Here is a 15376-nt window from a genome sequence, read left to right as displayed (position 1 = left end):
TGGTTTTTCCAGTGAGATCACAGCACAGCTGTTCGCCCGACGGCCTTAAAATGCTTTGGAAAGTGTTAGAAAATAGAGAAATTTAAAGTTGAATCTGATCTGTGATGTCTGGTTAGCATTGTTAATGCTTAATGCTGAGACCTAAAAGGAGTCATTCAACAACCTGGTGCGTATCAGTGCAGGGAATATCGTTTCGGCACCAAGGACAGTGTTGAATATTTTATAAAAAAAAACAGTTAATTCTGTTTTTCAAATCATACCAAAATTATAATGTGATGTTCTCAGTAAAAACGTGATTGAATTCATCATAATCCTGACTCAATGGAGTCTATTTGCTGTGATATTTAACACGTTCGGTACAAACTACACCTGAAATACAGCAGGAGGTGAGGTCAGTGTATGTTGGAGATGAGGTGGCGTCATTTTCAGCAAGTTATTTCAACCGCAACTTGTTTTGTAGACATTTGATGTTCTTCTTGGGCAGGTGAAGGTAAAAAAAAACAAATCACTTGTGTGATCGGGGCTGCAGGTCTAACAAACAACACCTCAGCCTCATCTGTGCGCTTTCTTATACTTGAAACAACAACACAAGTTAGAAGCAGACGCCTCTCCTGTCAAATACAGCAACACCCGATGAAGACTTATAGGCCAAACTTACCTCGACTGACATTAAAAAAGGTGTGTCCAGGATTTACTGAACCAAACAGCCGATGTTTCGCCCTCTCTTTGACACCTGACCGGTGAACACCATGGAGAATCTTTATCCACTGGCCGTTTACGGCGTCGGTGCAAACGGAGACATTTCAGCAGAAAAAAAAAAAAAGAGGCGACAACGTCGTGGAGACGCTGTGGTGCAAAGCCCGGTCCCCCGAAGGAAGATTGGGTTGTGCGTCGCAGCCTTGGTTACTCAGTCTGGTGCGCACTGCTCTCCTCTGGACTCACACTTCCAGAAAGCCGAAAAACGGTGATTCTCATTTCTTTTACGCCCCGATTTTTTTTTATTTAGGGACTCCTAAAAGACCATTTCGAGGGTGCAAAATATCAAATGTAATCAATATTTAGAGTTCCACTTTAAGGTGCAAGCACAAAGGAATTTGGGAGCACTTTTTTCCCCCCACCACAGTCACGTTGACTGAACACGCTGCAAATCAGGGAGCAAGAGAAAATACTTGTCCCAAGATTACCATGACTCAACCGCGTATCAATATATTTGAAGCTCCACAAAAAATTGCACGAAGAACATTTGACATATTAAAAATCTATTCCGATACCCATTTGCACAGCTCAACTTGTTATTCCAACACGATGCATCCGATGCGTGCGCGACTGCAACAGTTAATCACCCACGGGATAAAATACAATTTTTACAAGAGTATGAGCTTCACTTCATGACGCGCCGAGACCTTCTCCTCCTGGAATACGTGATGGGATATAAAACCAAAATATCCCACAAAGATTCACCCGAGCGTCACGTCGGACAAACACAGGGGTTAAAATGTATTTACGCGTCCTCCACTTAGACCAATTACAGGACCAGAAAAAGTGGATATTTTCTAATTATTTTCACACTCCATGGGTTTATAATTGTGTCCAGCGCGTCAAGCTTTGTCTTGGCTGAATTGTCAGCGAAGAGTTCTGAGGGGGAGAGGAAGGGAGAGAGGGGGAGAGAGAAAGAGAGCGACCTGGATAAATGGGCATCAATATGCTCCTCAGTGAGGAGTAACACAGTGCTGATTATCGGAAACACATACATTTATTTATCCCGCATTTGAAAAGCATATAAAATCAGCGAATCCCTCCCACGTTACTAAATCTAAGTGGATTAAAATCAGTCTAACGCCGCCGCAAAAAGGACGCTTCTCTCAATGCGCCGAGCGTGTGTGTGTGTGTGTGTGTGTGTGCGTGCGTGTGTGTGTGCGTGCGTGCGTGCGTGTCGTGTGGGAATAGCAATCTGTGGGAAAATGGTGTGTGGCGGATTAAATATTTGATGAGACGTGCTTGTGTTACTAGAACCAGTTCACACCGTCACTGTGATTTGAGACAGAGCAAATGTAGCAGAAGTACACACACACACACACACACACACACACACACACACACACACACACACACACACACACGTACGCGCAAAACGGTGCGCGAACCTGGTGGAGCATTTCATGTCTTCATGAGATCGGACAAGCGAACGCACCATCTCAGCGTGAGCGCAAGAAGAGTCACGCATGAACAACTTTGATTCCAACACCACGGGGGGGCGGCGGCGGTGCTCCACTGGACGGTGTGCTCTTGGGGTCGTGTTGGCACGTGTTTGGTGATATATTGGAAACTGATGAGGTAACATATTGATAGAGTCCAGTCCACTATAGAAAGACAATGTCATGAGTCACTATAGAAAGTCACTTCATGAGGATGGAAAATCAGCTTGGTAGGAAAATCTTGGAAAGCAGGGCGCGCACATAACACACACACACACACACACACACACACACACACACACACACACACACACACACACACGCACACACACACCCGTGTTTTCTGTTGCGGCTCTTTGGGTCGCTGTCCAGCGTGCTGAATTATTCTCATGTGTGAGGAATTTAACGTCGGGATTCCCTCCATTTATCTGTCTCAACTCTGTCCACAAGGGATCAGAGCACTCGGTCAACTTTATCACAGTTTACAGAGATCCTTTCTCGCATGATGTTCAGTGAATGAGTAAATCTTTTTTTTTTTTTTTTCTGTTGAACGTTTTTTAAGAAGCCATTCTGTGGAGCGGGCATCAGAAGATCTTTTCCTCCCGACGTCAGTCAGAAATCAAATAGTTTATAAAACCATGTGTTCACCAAGTTTACAAAAAGGCCTTTTATTGTACTTTTTTCTCCACTCCACTACTTTCAAAGTCAACAGAATGAAGATGGACATACAAATTGCCCTGGTTAACAACTGACACACGGTGCTGAAAAAGTATTTAATTGTTTATTGGACATCAGAAATGCTGACTCACGAAAGTCAAAGTGAGGCTGCAGAGATTCCGATCAATTAAACATGACCACATTTCACATGCCAGGTCAGTCACTCTGAAAACAGCCAGCAAGTCTCTTTGAACCCAAAGCATTAGTTTTAGACTCCCTGCATATATTGACAGCAAAATAACTACGGAGGCACTTTTATATGCCACGTAAGAAAAAGACTGGAGGCATGAAAATTGTATGTTTCGCCATTGTGAGGTAATGACTAATTCAAGGCACCATGTGCAAAAATACCCCCGCTTGCCAGCTTGAGGTAAAGTGCGTTATTCATAAGTTGTGAATAATTGAGGTTTAGGGACCACTGTTGGAACTTAGGGGAGATATTTGCTGACTGCGTGCTTTGTCTGGGTTGGCACTTATGAGGAAATACAATACTCGGGTCAGGCAATTAGGAGGCAGAACAAAGAAGCAAGGCAAGTAATAATCAAAGATCCCAAATTAGTGTTTTCTCCATCTAGTTTGGTTATTATTAAAAACGGGAGAAAGTCGCCTGTTTTGTTTTACTGCTTTAATTCAGGGAAGAAAATGCATGTTTGAGAATTTTCCTGTCACATTGCATTGCATCACGTCACGTCACATCATGTCTCATCACACTGGGTGACGTCACACAAGGCTTCCGCATCACAAGAAAGCAAAGCAAAGACAGGTAGCAATGCATAAAGGCATAAGTTAATGTTGGTGCAGTAACTTACCGATACCCGCCAAAGTAAAAGTCATGTGCTTTTTATATTTCACACAATTTTGTAATTTTATGGCACAAAAACTGGCCCTCAGTTATGGGGGAGCAGTGATTAAATAATTTCCCAATGTCAATATATTCACTCTCCTGACTTTTGGTTCAAGTAATGTGGACTTTAACTTTTGTAAAATTTACCTGAATATTTTTTTTTAATTCTAATTACCTGTATAGTTGGGTAAACAAATCTTTGTGCTAATATGTTTTATATTCTTGTCATTTTTCCAGGTCATTTGTTTGTGTTTTAGAACTTACGAAACAGTGCATACAGTGGAGGTATTTTGCTTTATGGTTTTCAGACAAACCAAACACACTGATAAGTTGTGTGAGGCTTCAGTGAAACTGGGTGTGTCTATTTAGGTGACAATGTTGATATGGATTTCCACAGAGACACCAGTTATATAGCCCCCGGGGCTGTGGGAAGAGATAGGCAACATTCTGTGTGTGTGTGTGTGTGTGTGTGTGTGTGTGTGTGTGTGTGTGTGTGTGTGTGTGTGTGCGTGCGTGCGTGCGTGCGTGCGTGCGTGCGTGCGTGTGTGTGTGTCATTTCATTCTCAGGGTAGAGATAAGGGGAAGTCCTGGAGGTATATGAAGTACCACGAGCTCAAACCACACTGCCACTACACTGTGAAAACAATAATCCCTATGAAAGTAATGTCAGAGGACACACACACATTAATGTACATCTGTGTGTGTAATCATAATTACTTTGGTGGTGTGAATGTTGTATGTGCACACTCAGAGATGCTTCCAGGAGTTCAGTGTGATGACATCATATATTTACCTTGTAAACTAATCTATAATCTAGTCTCTCTACTGTAAACATGTCATGTGTCTAACTGTGATGCACCACCTCTTTAATTTCCTGTAGCATTTTCAATTTTTCTTGCGTGCCGTGAACTTACACAGTTTCTCTCCGCAGACACAAACACTAGTTGAGAAGGGGAAAAAGTGGGATTGATGACAGGGAAAGTGCAGAATTTGGAAAAGGACTGCTTAAATGGCCTCTCCACTTTGAGAGAATTAAAGAAGAATGGAAGGGAAGAATGTAGAGGAGTATAAAGAGAGAGAGAAAGAAAAGAAGATGAGGAGCTGAGAGGTGAGACGGGGCGAGCGAGGCATCATGGATTCGTAGCAAACTGGTAGAAACGGCCCTTTGATTATTTTCAAATGCTCTCATTTAACAGGCCTTGGCTGTCAAATCCAAATGCTGCAAACACCAAAAGCAATTCACAGAACAACTCTGGTCCCATTAAACTCCATCATGGATTTTACCCAGTGTGATGGATTGTTTGTTCAGTTGTGTGCTGTTAGCTTTGCACTTTGGCAGCAAGCACTACGGTTTCAAACAAAAGTGATACAAAACCAAGCAACCTTTCTAATTGGCCAATTGTAATTCTTTCTCGTTGGGTTTCCACTGCTGTGAAAAGAAGAATTTTGTGTGTACGATATAAGCGTTCAAGTTTCTTTCTTGTTTCTTAACAGTTGTTTGTGGATTATTTTGGTTATTGTATAAAACATTACGTTAATGGATCAGTCATACAAATGTGTTTATCTTCCCTGACCCATTGTTCCACCCTTTCAGAAAGTTTCACAGAAATCTTGTCAGCATTTGTCACACAGGTAGAGAACATGTTGAAAAATGCCCTCTCTAGTAATGTTGACAAACATGAAAAATATTCCTGGATCTATCCCATTATGATTGTTTCCCTGCAGGCCCCATCATTTTATCAGATTTAGTTGAAATTTATCAAGAAGCTGTTGTATAAAACAGTGACAAACACACAACCAATGATAAGAAGTGAAAACACAACCTTAAAGCTATACATGTTTCTAGACTGGCCGTTAATGCCCTGACACTCTTATAGAAATTCTTTTCACACAAGAGACATTCTCTGAACACACTGAGATGTTTGCAGCTACATTTTTAGACGTACAAAAGCAGAAACTGTCTCTCTCTGCCGTTTGTACTCACACTCACAGTGGAAAAATCAATCTCTCTGACACCGAGACAACAGCAGAAGAAATTAGTCCAATTTCACTTCATTTGAAGTCTATCTGTATTACCAGCCTTCCCTTCACGTATAAACATGTACACACACATCCATGCAGATGAAAACCGTGCTCATTCATCTCATTTCACAGTCTGCTCTTTACCTACCCAGACCCCCCCAGAGGGATTTTTTAAATAGAAAGCTAGTTTGTACTTTCCATTAGAGGCTAATTCTATCACACAGCCGGCTCTTATCGATCTAAACATTCAGGGAGACATGCGGGAAAAGTAGCAGCTCAAGCTCTGTGGGCTGTTGTGGCTTGAGGGGAGAGCTGGGAGAAGGTTGGGGGGAGTCTGGTGAATGGATGCCTAACAATGCTAGTATTAAAACATTGTTTTCAACTTGTAAAAATAGATTCATATTAACAGGAGGATTGTGGTGTTGGAAATATTATTATGGCTTTATTGTACAGTCACCAAAAATGTCACTGCAGTTCAAAACTGGATTATAAAACTTCCACCGGGTATCATCAGGTATAGATAAAGTCACTGACATATCATCATGTGTATGTATTAAATACCAGGGATAATAGTGACAAAGTCCTATTACTAATTCATTGTATTATCTATCTATCTATCTATTCACTGTTGCTAAATGTAAAAATTTTCTTTTGTGATTTTAGTATTAGCATTAGTGTTGTATGTCTTAGTTATATAATTATTTTTCATATTCACATTCACTAAACGGCTAACTCACTGCTATCTAAGTTTTTTGCCTTTATACACATTTAATTTCTTACCTGAGTGAGTTATGAAGGTGGACCTGCTTCAGAAAAGATATTTAATAGCAGCAAATTGGCCCTACTTGATAAATCAAACACAAAAAAACACAAATCTAGACCCAGAGAGCGACACAGGCAGGAAGCCCAAGACTGGAGAACTGTGGAACCAGAAAATTTCCGATTGGGCAGCCTGGGGTCATGGCAGTTTTGTCGCTGGTGACCTGAGGCAGGTTGCCTGGGGCCTGGTTTGAAGGATCTTAAGGGAAACAGGAAGTCAAAGCCAAAGACTACAGCAGGACTGCATAGCAAAAGCCCCCACCCTGGTGACACAACCACTCTCAAGGCCAGGTAGGGGGTTTCCTATAAAGAGTGATTCTTCACAGATGTCCTGCAATAGCCAAAAGGTGAGGATGGACGTCTGATTCAAAGACTGTGTCAAATCAGACAAAAGGGGCTGGAGGTCAGAGACCTGGGTCACAAGATCAGAGCTGGTAACAGGGGAGCAGGCAAAAATCTGATGTCCCAGATCAGTAAGTTCTGAAATCCTGAACAGAAAAAACAACACTTTGAAAACCTGAGATGAATGAAAATAAAACTCAAATACTGTAAAGGGGAGGTTACAATATGACCAGTAGTAAACAATTAGAGTAGAGAGAAATGACAAAATAAAACAGCAGCTACTAAACGAAAAGCCTAACCTGGGCTGTGCCAGCATTATACAGAGAGAGGTCTAAAAGTGTCTGAGATACACTAATACAGGCACACAAGCGCAAACACACATGTGCACGTCTTCACACATTGGACTGTGAAAATTAAGTGACCACAGCACAGCTGGTGGGAGAGCCAGACAGATATGAAAACCCATATCCGTGGGAGAAACCAGGTCAACGCATGTCGTATCATGTAGAGATTGGAGTCTGTTGTTGTTCAACTCCGGCAGCACTTGGAACAAGATATGCGGTCACACCTGAATTACTCTGTCTTAGGAGGCCAATGTGAGTAAACCTGAGGAACAAAAGGAGATTACAGAGAACATTTCGGAAGGCAAAGATGAGAAGGAAAAGGAAGAAATTAGTTCAGAGAAAGATGTGAAGGAGCCAATGGAATCAAATCAGGTACAGAGGAGGGAGAGGGGGTGAACAGATCATTATTTTGTCAAAAAATAATGTAAAACATGCAAAAATACAACATAAATATATTCATTGTGACATGGGAAATGACTGAGTTAACTGTTTCTGTCCAATCAGAAGACATCCTGACCGGATGCAGAGTCAGTGTTCTCAAACTGTTGAAATAGGAGGAAATAAAATTTTAAAAAGTGGCTATCAAGAGATGTTTAAAAACACATGTAGCAAATGATTGCTATGCTAAGCACTAAACTAGAACCAAAGCAGTCAGAGACTGCAACATCCCGCGACTTGACCTTCGTTAATCCTTTGTTCATTCTTGTTGTGCACAAGGTGACACTGAATTAAGAATTTAACCCTGACCGACTTCCGTAGACCTTCTTTCATAGGTCAGGCAATTATGTAAATAAACAGTGAGAGATCTTTTCTGTTCATGAAAAGTCAAACCTTCAGCTCCCCCTTCAGCTCTACAGCCATGAGAACAAGCATCTCACATTCCCTTTGATCTATGAATGAAGACTGTAGATCAAAGCTAGTGCTTTGATCTATGGTCTTACACTGGGCTTCTCCCTCATCTTTCTATCTTATCTGGTTCATCAGTGTACATGAACACCTGTGAGAACCTGTTTTCTTCTGAATGAGGAGTAATTGTTCTTATTCGTAAATCATACACTTCTTAAAATTTAGCCCACAATTGCATGTCTTGATGTCAGGAGTTTAATCTCCCCTGAACATTTAATAGTATCTGCGGTAAACACCAATAATTACTGGATGGACCCTCTGCTTAATTCATTCATATTAAATGGTGAGCACATTCAATATATTAGCACATTAGCATAATGACTGCATTGTTTAATTTTATAGGGACACTAAATACAAATTATGCTATAGGATGGGCTTGGCATATAAAGTACACGTACAAGGTTAATTTACATTCCCGTTGGATTATGCATCAACCTCAATCAATGCTTAATAATAGAGGCTTGACTTATGGAACCCTTACATGTATTCTGTGGTCTCTGGCACAAATTAGATGTGTTCCTGAGGCATCGACAGCAAACACTGACTGAGAATCTGACAGGAAAACATGTACATGAACTGAGCATATCAGTAGTGCAAGAGCATATGAAGCAAATCTCAAAGGATTTATTATAAAAACTTCCAATGACAGGGCAGCGCAGTCAGGTCACTGTTCTATGCTATTCCTTTTGAAGGAATGAGGGGAAAAGAGTAAAGTGCTATCTGATGGGTTGTCAGATATGAAACAGGGGACAAGCTAGCAGTTAGCCAGTTGGTCTAAATGTTTATGCCAGTATTTAAAAGTCACTGAAATCCCACACGCCTCATTATCGGTCTATGTCTGTGAGCCGATGAGCTTCACAGCAGCTCAGGAGACAACTCGACTAAACGTCTTGTGTTGTGATAAGAGTACAGATAAGTTAAGAGGCGGGTGCACAGCTGTGACGCTTTTCATATACTATATATATATAATATATATATATATTATGCAATTTTCTCCGAGATTAATAAAGTATCTATCTATCGATCTATCTATCTATATACATAATAGAAGACAGACATAAATTTGTTTAATTTGTTGTAAAAACAACATAAAGGTAAATTCATGAAGTTTTGTTTGTGATGACAGCGTGGTTTTGTTTATATGCTTGAGGCATTGCAGAATTGTCTTTCCCTCACCTGAGCAGCATATTCAACACATCCCAGACCTCCTGGTTCACAAACAGTCATTTAGCGTAGCTTAGCTATACTAACACCCGCTTTGGAGAGTTCCTGCAGGTGAAGCCATTTAGCCATCAGGCCTTTACAAGCCCTGCTTGCCAGTGGGCTGGTTGGCAGTGACTGGGTTGTGTGGCGAAACTGGAGAAGTTTAAGAGACGAATACTCTGTCCTGCTGAAGAAAGGCTGCTAGCCTTATTGAGAGTTTGATCTCATATTTTCTCTTAACTTGTTCACCGCTTGCATCGCAGATTAGATTTCCTTCCATGGAGTCGGTTTCTGTTGAAGGGTTTTATTATCATTCATTCATTCAGCTTCTTACTCGCTTCTTCCGCTCTTGCGGATCACGGGGAGTTGTTGCAGTCTATCCCAGCGGATATACGGGGGGGAGGCAGGGGACACCCCGGGTACACTGCGGACATTTCCTTATTATTCCTTATTATTATTATTATTATTATTATTATTATTATTATTATTATTATTGTCATTATTAAGATTGATTACATTCAATCATTTGTTGCTCATAAAGACCACACTTCAAACATATTTAGAATCCAGTCGTCAGTGCTGTACATATTGGTGTAGATTAGATGGTAACCAGCCAAAATGTTATGCCTGTGTCATGGATTATACCGATGAGTGAAAGTAATAACAAAATTAATAATATAATAAAATAACGTAGTAAAACATTGTACAAATAAAATATAATGGTGCGGCCATTACTCAGTCCACAAGGACTTGACCTGAGGCCTGATGGGGAGCGGTTCAAGTGCAGCGGACCACAGAATGGAGTGTGAACTGGTAGCTGGAGAGGTGTCAGTTCACCTGCTGAGGTGCCTTGAGCAAGGAAGAAACCTGCTCCTATCACTTTATCCACTTTCTATTTGCTGCGTGTCTCCAGGCCCTTCGTGTGTGTGTGAGTTTCAGGCCTGTATATATATACATATACTGTATATGCTACACATGATATATATATATATATATATATATATATATATATATATGTGTGTGTGTGTGTGTGTGTGTGTTGTGTGTGTGTGTGTGTGTGTGTGTGTGTGTGTGTGTGTGTGTGTGTGTGTGTGTGTGTGTGTGTGTGTGTGTGTGTGTGTGTGTGTGTGTGTGTAAATATATAAAATTTATTTTATTTTTTTTGGAATTAATAACAACATAAAAAGTATCTTAAATTTACAGTGACATACTGACCACCACAGTCAAGCATTTCACCACCAGGGGGCACTAAAGTATCACTGTCCTGAGTACTGAATCATGTTTTCGGTCATGTAAACTTTTTACATCCCGCTACAAAGCGGTGATGTATTGTAATTGTCAGTGTTCGTGTGTTCATCCGTCCATCTCTCCGTTCGTTAATATGTCCACCAAATATCTTCACAACCATTGCAGATAGAAAGATGAAAGAAAAAGCACATGAAACAAAAAGCACATTACCCGGGTGGCAAAGGGGATGAAAATGAGATGATGACCTTAACTTTGAGAAAACTAGGTCAAGGTCAAATAGCACTAGCTTTGATCTTTGACTTATGTAAGTAGGTCAGTGTAAAATTTTGGATTCAAGGTTGTCGCGGGATGTTGCAGTCTGTGACTGTATTGGTTCTTCTTCATTTTTTATTTTATTAATTGTTGATCAACCAGGACAACATCTCATTAAGATTAAGAATCGCTTTTACAAGAGAATCCTGGCCAAGACAGACAGCAACAAATATAAACACAAAGTTACACACTTCAAAGTAAAATAGTTTTAACAGAATAATCCATTTCTCTTTCAATACATTTTGTATTTTGGGTACTTTGTTAGTGACCGTCAAATCAGGTGAAACATGTTCATTCATTCATTCATTCATTCATTCATTCATTCATTCATTCATTCATTCATTCATCAAAATCATAGACCGTGCTGTTAGGAATACTGTACTGCAGGTATTTTAACCAATTCAATCAACCACAGAAGTCTCATGTCATTTAATTATTCTGTTAGTTGATCACTACAGCAGATCCTTAAAACTTGTGGTTTTGTTGAGCACAAAAATACATGACAGTTCTTTTTTGTTCTTTTTTCTAATTTCTCAGCCCCTCCAGATGTCCTGCGATGCTTATTTGGTTGCCAGATGATTTCAGTCACAAACAGCTCCACAAACAGTGAGGCAACAGAGAAGCATGTGGTACTGGAGGAAGAAAGAAGAAATAAAATCCTGCCTGGCACCAACCGCCATGGGCAAAGCAGCAGCTGAACTGTGCTTCCAGGTGTGCCCCACTTTTAGGCAGGTACAGACCCCCAAAGGCTTCAACTCTCACAAGACATTGATATTGTGGAGTGTGATGAATTTTTTCCCTGAAGTCAATCAGCAGTATGATCAGCCAGTCCCTATTGTTTCATTAAAACCCTTAAAGACCATGATGCCTATGTGAGAGAGTCAACTGTCATCATTGAGTTTTCTAGTTTTATTATAAACAAGCTTATTCTAAGCTTGTTTTAAAAAAAAGCTTGTTAGATTTAAAATTTTATAATAAAGACAAAAAACTAATAAAACTTGATATTTTCATAAAATGGGGTTAACTGAACTGCAAATATTTGAGAACAAACTCTAAAAATACATTTAAAAAACCTAATGAACAACTCAGACCTCTAACAACTGTAGTCTGTGTAAGAAGCTAGCTTCTGCATATTTACAGGATCAATACTGATATAATTGTAGTTTTATGGGTGTAAATGACATATGTGCATTTCTTGAGGTCTGACTCTAGTGAAGACAATAAGGAAGTGTGGCGATAAAGAAGAAGGAGGCCTCAAAGGGGCAGAAGAGCCAGAAGCACTCCCGGTGAGTAAATGATCAGGATCTCAGATGACAACAGCATGATGAAATGTTACAGTAGAGCCAAAGATGTCTGCTAGTGTCTATAAAGGAAGATGATTCCCTAAAACCCATTCGTAGTGAAAACTACATTTTTAATGTCATGCAGAGTAAAAAGGAAAAAGGAAAAAAGTGTTCAGCCATTAGATCCATTATTATGTGATAATGTTTGAGGGTGGGGATGGAGAAGCTAGCCTGAGTAGTACAGAACCCTCCTGACGGAGTCTGGACACTGGTGGTGATTGAATGAAGAGACACCTGATGATCAGGGGCAAATTAGGCTCTACTCCGTCTAGGTGAACAGGATGGAGGAGATTTGCACTGAAATGACTTCTGACAACAGCAAAAATTTGATGGCAGTAGTAATACTGGCTGATGGAGACTGACAGACATTCCAAGTGATTGAAGAAGAAAGAGAGTCAAAGGGGTCTTCTGAGATGTACCCACACTCAGCTTCATATCTGATAACGTAACTTATTAAATGTAACTTGGATATTTACAGTTGGACTGATTCATAGAAGCCAAGTTTTTACATGATTCCACAAATACACACACACACACACACACACACACACACACACACACACACACACACACACACACACACACACACACACACGCACACTTTCTCTCTGTGTCTCTGTGTAAAGATTTATAGTACATTGGATTGACAACACACTCTCCAACTTGTCAGGGCTACTCTACACTTTTCCCAGGAAAAAAAAAAGAAACTCCCCTGGGCTTTCTTCTCTTTCTTTGCTTACTGATGTCCTGTTTTATTCCTCACACAAAGCAAATACATTTACCAGATGAGCATCTCTTGTATGCTCACCTTACACACATATCTCCCTCCATCTCATAGTATTTTATACACGTTATAGATTTGATATGAAACTCATCTGAGAGTCCTAATGTGATTCAGGGTCAATACGGTCACAGCTCAATGAATGATAATTGTAACCATGAGTGTCCCAGTAAAAAATGCTGCAGTTAACTAGACAGTACGGTCCAGCTCCTCCATCATGTCACTGCACTTAAAGCAAAATAGTCCCATGATAATTTACACTAATATGAGTCCTTGATAATGAAAAACAACCCTATTATCTGAAGTTCAGGCTTTGAGAGGGGATTATAAACGGATCTCATTGTACCGTTTTTGTCCAAACAATGTTGATATTATCCATAAAGCTGGAAAGTAAAAATCTACAGGCTGCTGCAATCTCTAAATGGTAAAGAATCCTATCAAAGCTCTAGATCCAGATGCTGACCAAGATTACTATCAAAATGGAATTGATTCTTCATTGAGTTGCACCCCACTGCTGCAAAAAAGCTAAATTCATTACTTTTTGAGAATTTCCTTTTTCACAGACAGAACAATGCCAGCAAACATCTATAATACAGATGAAAAATCTGATCCCGAAAGATTAGGAAAGATTTTACAAGGATTGTTGTGATTTTGGAATATGACATTTGTATAATTGTTTGTAGAATTATATCTGATTATTTGATATCTGCATTGTCAAGCTGCATTCAACATTTTGATTTGTTAGTATCAGTTTTTATCAGATGAATCATTCTAATAATTAATCTTCTCTTTAGGGTCTTGTCCTACACCTTTAATCCTGACTGCCTTTGCACCCAGAACTCACATTTATTTCCTTACATTTGCTTTTTCTGTGTTTAATTTTAATTGCTCATTCAGGACATTTCCAACAATTACCTGGGTTTCAGTTCTATTCCACAGCTGGTTTGCATCTTTCTTTTTTGTAATTCTTATTCTGTGCAAAGTAGTAAAGTAATTTGTGTCTAAATTCCCCAGGCTAACTCTACAATGATGATGGAAACCATCATCACACTCCTGAGTGTGTGAGTTATCATGTTATCAGGTGTTCCAAAATGTAAAACCAAGCCCGAGGTGAGGCCGGCGTGTAGAACATGACTCCAGGACTGCCGTCAGCTCCGGGTGGGCCCACGCACATCTCAATATGTGGCTGATAGCTTCGGTGCAGAAACCCAGAGTCATGCTGGCACTAAAAATAGACAAAGATTTTATGTAAGCGAAGGTGAATCATTTCATTTCAACACATTTCAGCAAATTTACTCACACACAGAATAAGTGCTATGGCACAAGAACTAGGGATCTAAACATTCCCAGCCACTGTGGCGCTAAACTGATTCTGAGGAACGACAGCACAGCCTTTGCTGTCCAGCAGCTGCAATCACACACATTTGCATATCTGTGTTAACATGTACATGTGTTCCTCCAGGGTGTACCATGAACAAGGTGACTGGAACATGTTAGCGTAAGCCCTGATTTAATTGTGTGCAGAAGCGCTGAAAGCCTGTCCTTCAACAAACATCACAATGAATCTTTGAGCCGAAGTGGCTACAGAACAAATACAAACACAAAGACAATGAGTGCATTAAGAATGCAGCCCTGATAATTGATGTTGTCAGTGATGACGTTTGGGGGTGTTACGTTTTTATTTAATAATTTCTGATTAATGGTGCAAGAGGAGGAAGGGGTTACTGCTCTGTCTGCAAGCATGCTTTGGTATCTGTAAAATATAGACACACTTGTGTAACACTGCTGTTAATGGACACTGACAGACAAAAGACAGGAGTCGTCCTGCATGACTTCATCTGTGGTGAAGGAGAGTATGAGAACCGGTTCCTACTAGACTTTGTTCCTGACTCTTCCGTCTCTCCTCAATCAACCTCACAGATATTGCCCTCTATTACATCAGATTGGATTGTAATTATACTCACGAGTCTCTCTAACACAACGCACACCCACAATTTTAATAACTGGCTGGAATTAAAGCATACATGCTTATTTTTCTCATGTCAATTGACCTTTTCATGCCATTTTGTAATTTTAGATACATTACACAGAAGATAAGATGAATAGAGCTGTAAGTTTTGTTACATAGATGGCTTCCGTATTTTCTTTACTGTTTTGTTTATCATTTTCTGGATAAAAGTTTGGCCACAGTTCCCTCAATTGTTGTAGCTCTATCTTTTCAAGACAACGCTAATGGAACTTGTGTATTTTCACCAGCTGATTGCTGAAAAAAAGTCAAAAACAAAAAGAGAGAGTTTTTG

Source organism: Antennarius striatus, chromosome 16, assembly GCF_040054535.1.
Source record: "Antennarius striatus isolate MH-2024 chromosome 16, ASM4005453v1, whole genome shotgun sequence".
Classification (NCBI taxonomy): Eukaryota; Metazoa; Chordata; class Actinopteri; order Lophiiformes; family Antennariidae; genus Antennarius; species Antennarius striatus.
The sequence above is the reverse complement of the archived record's forward strand: the minus strand, read 5'-3'. Positions refer to the sequence as shown.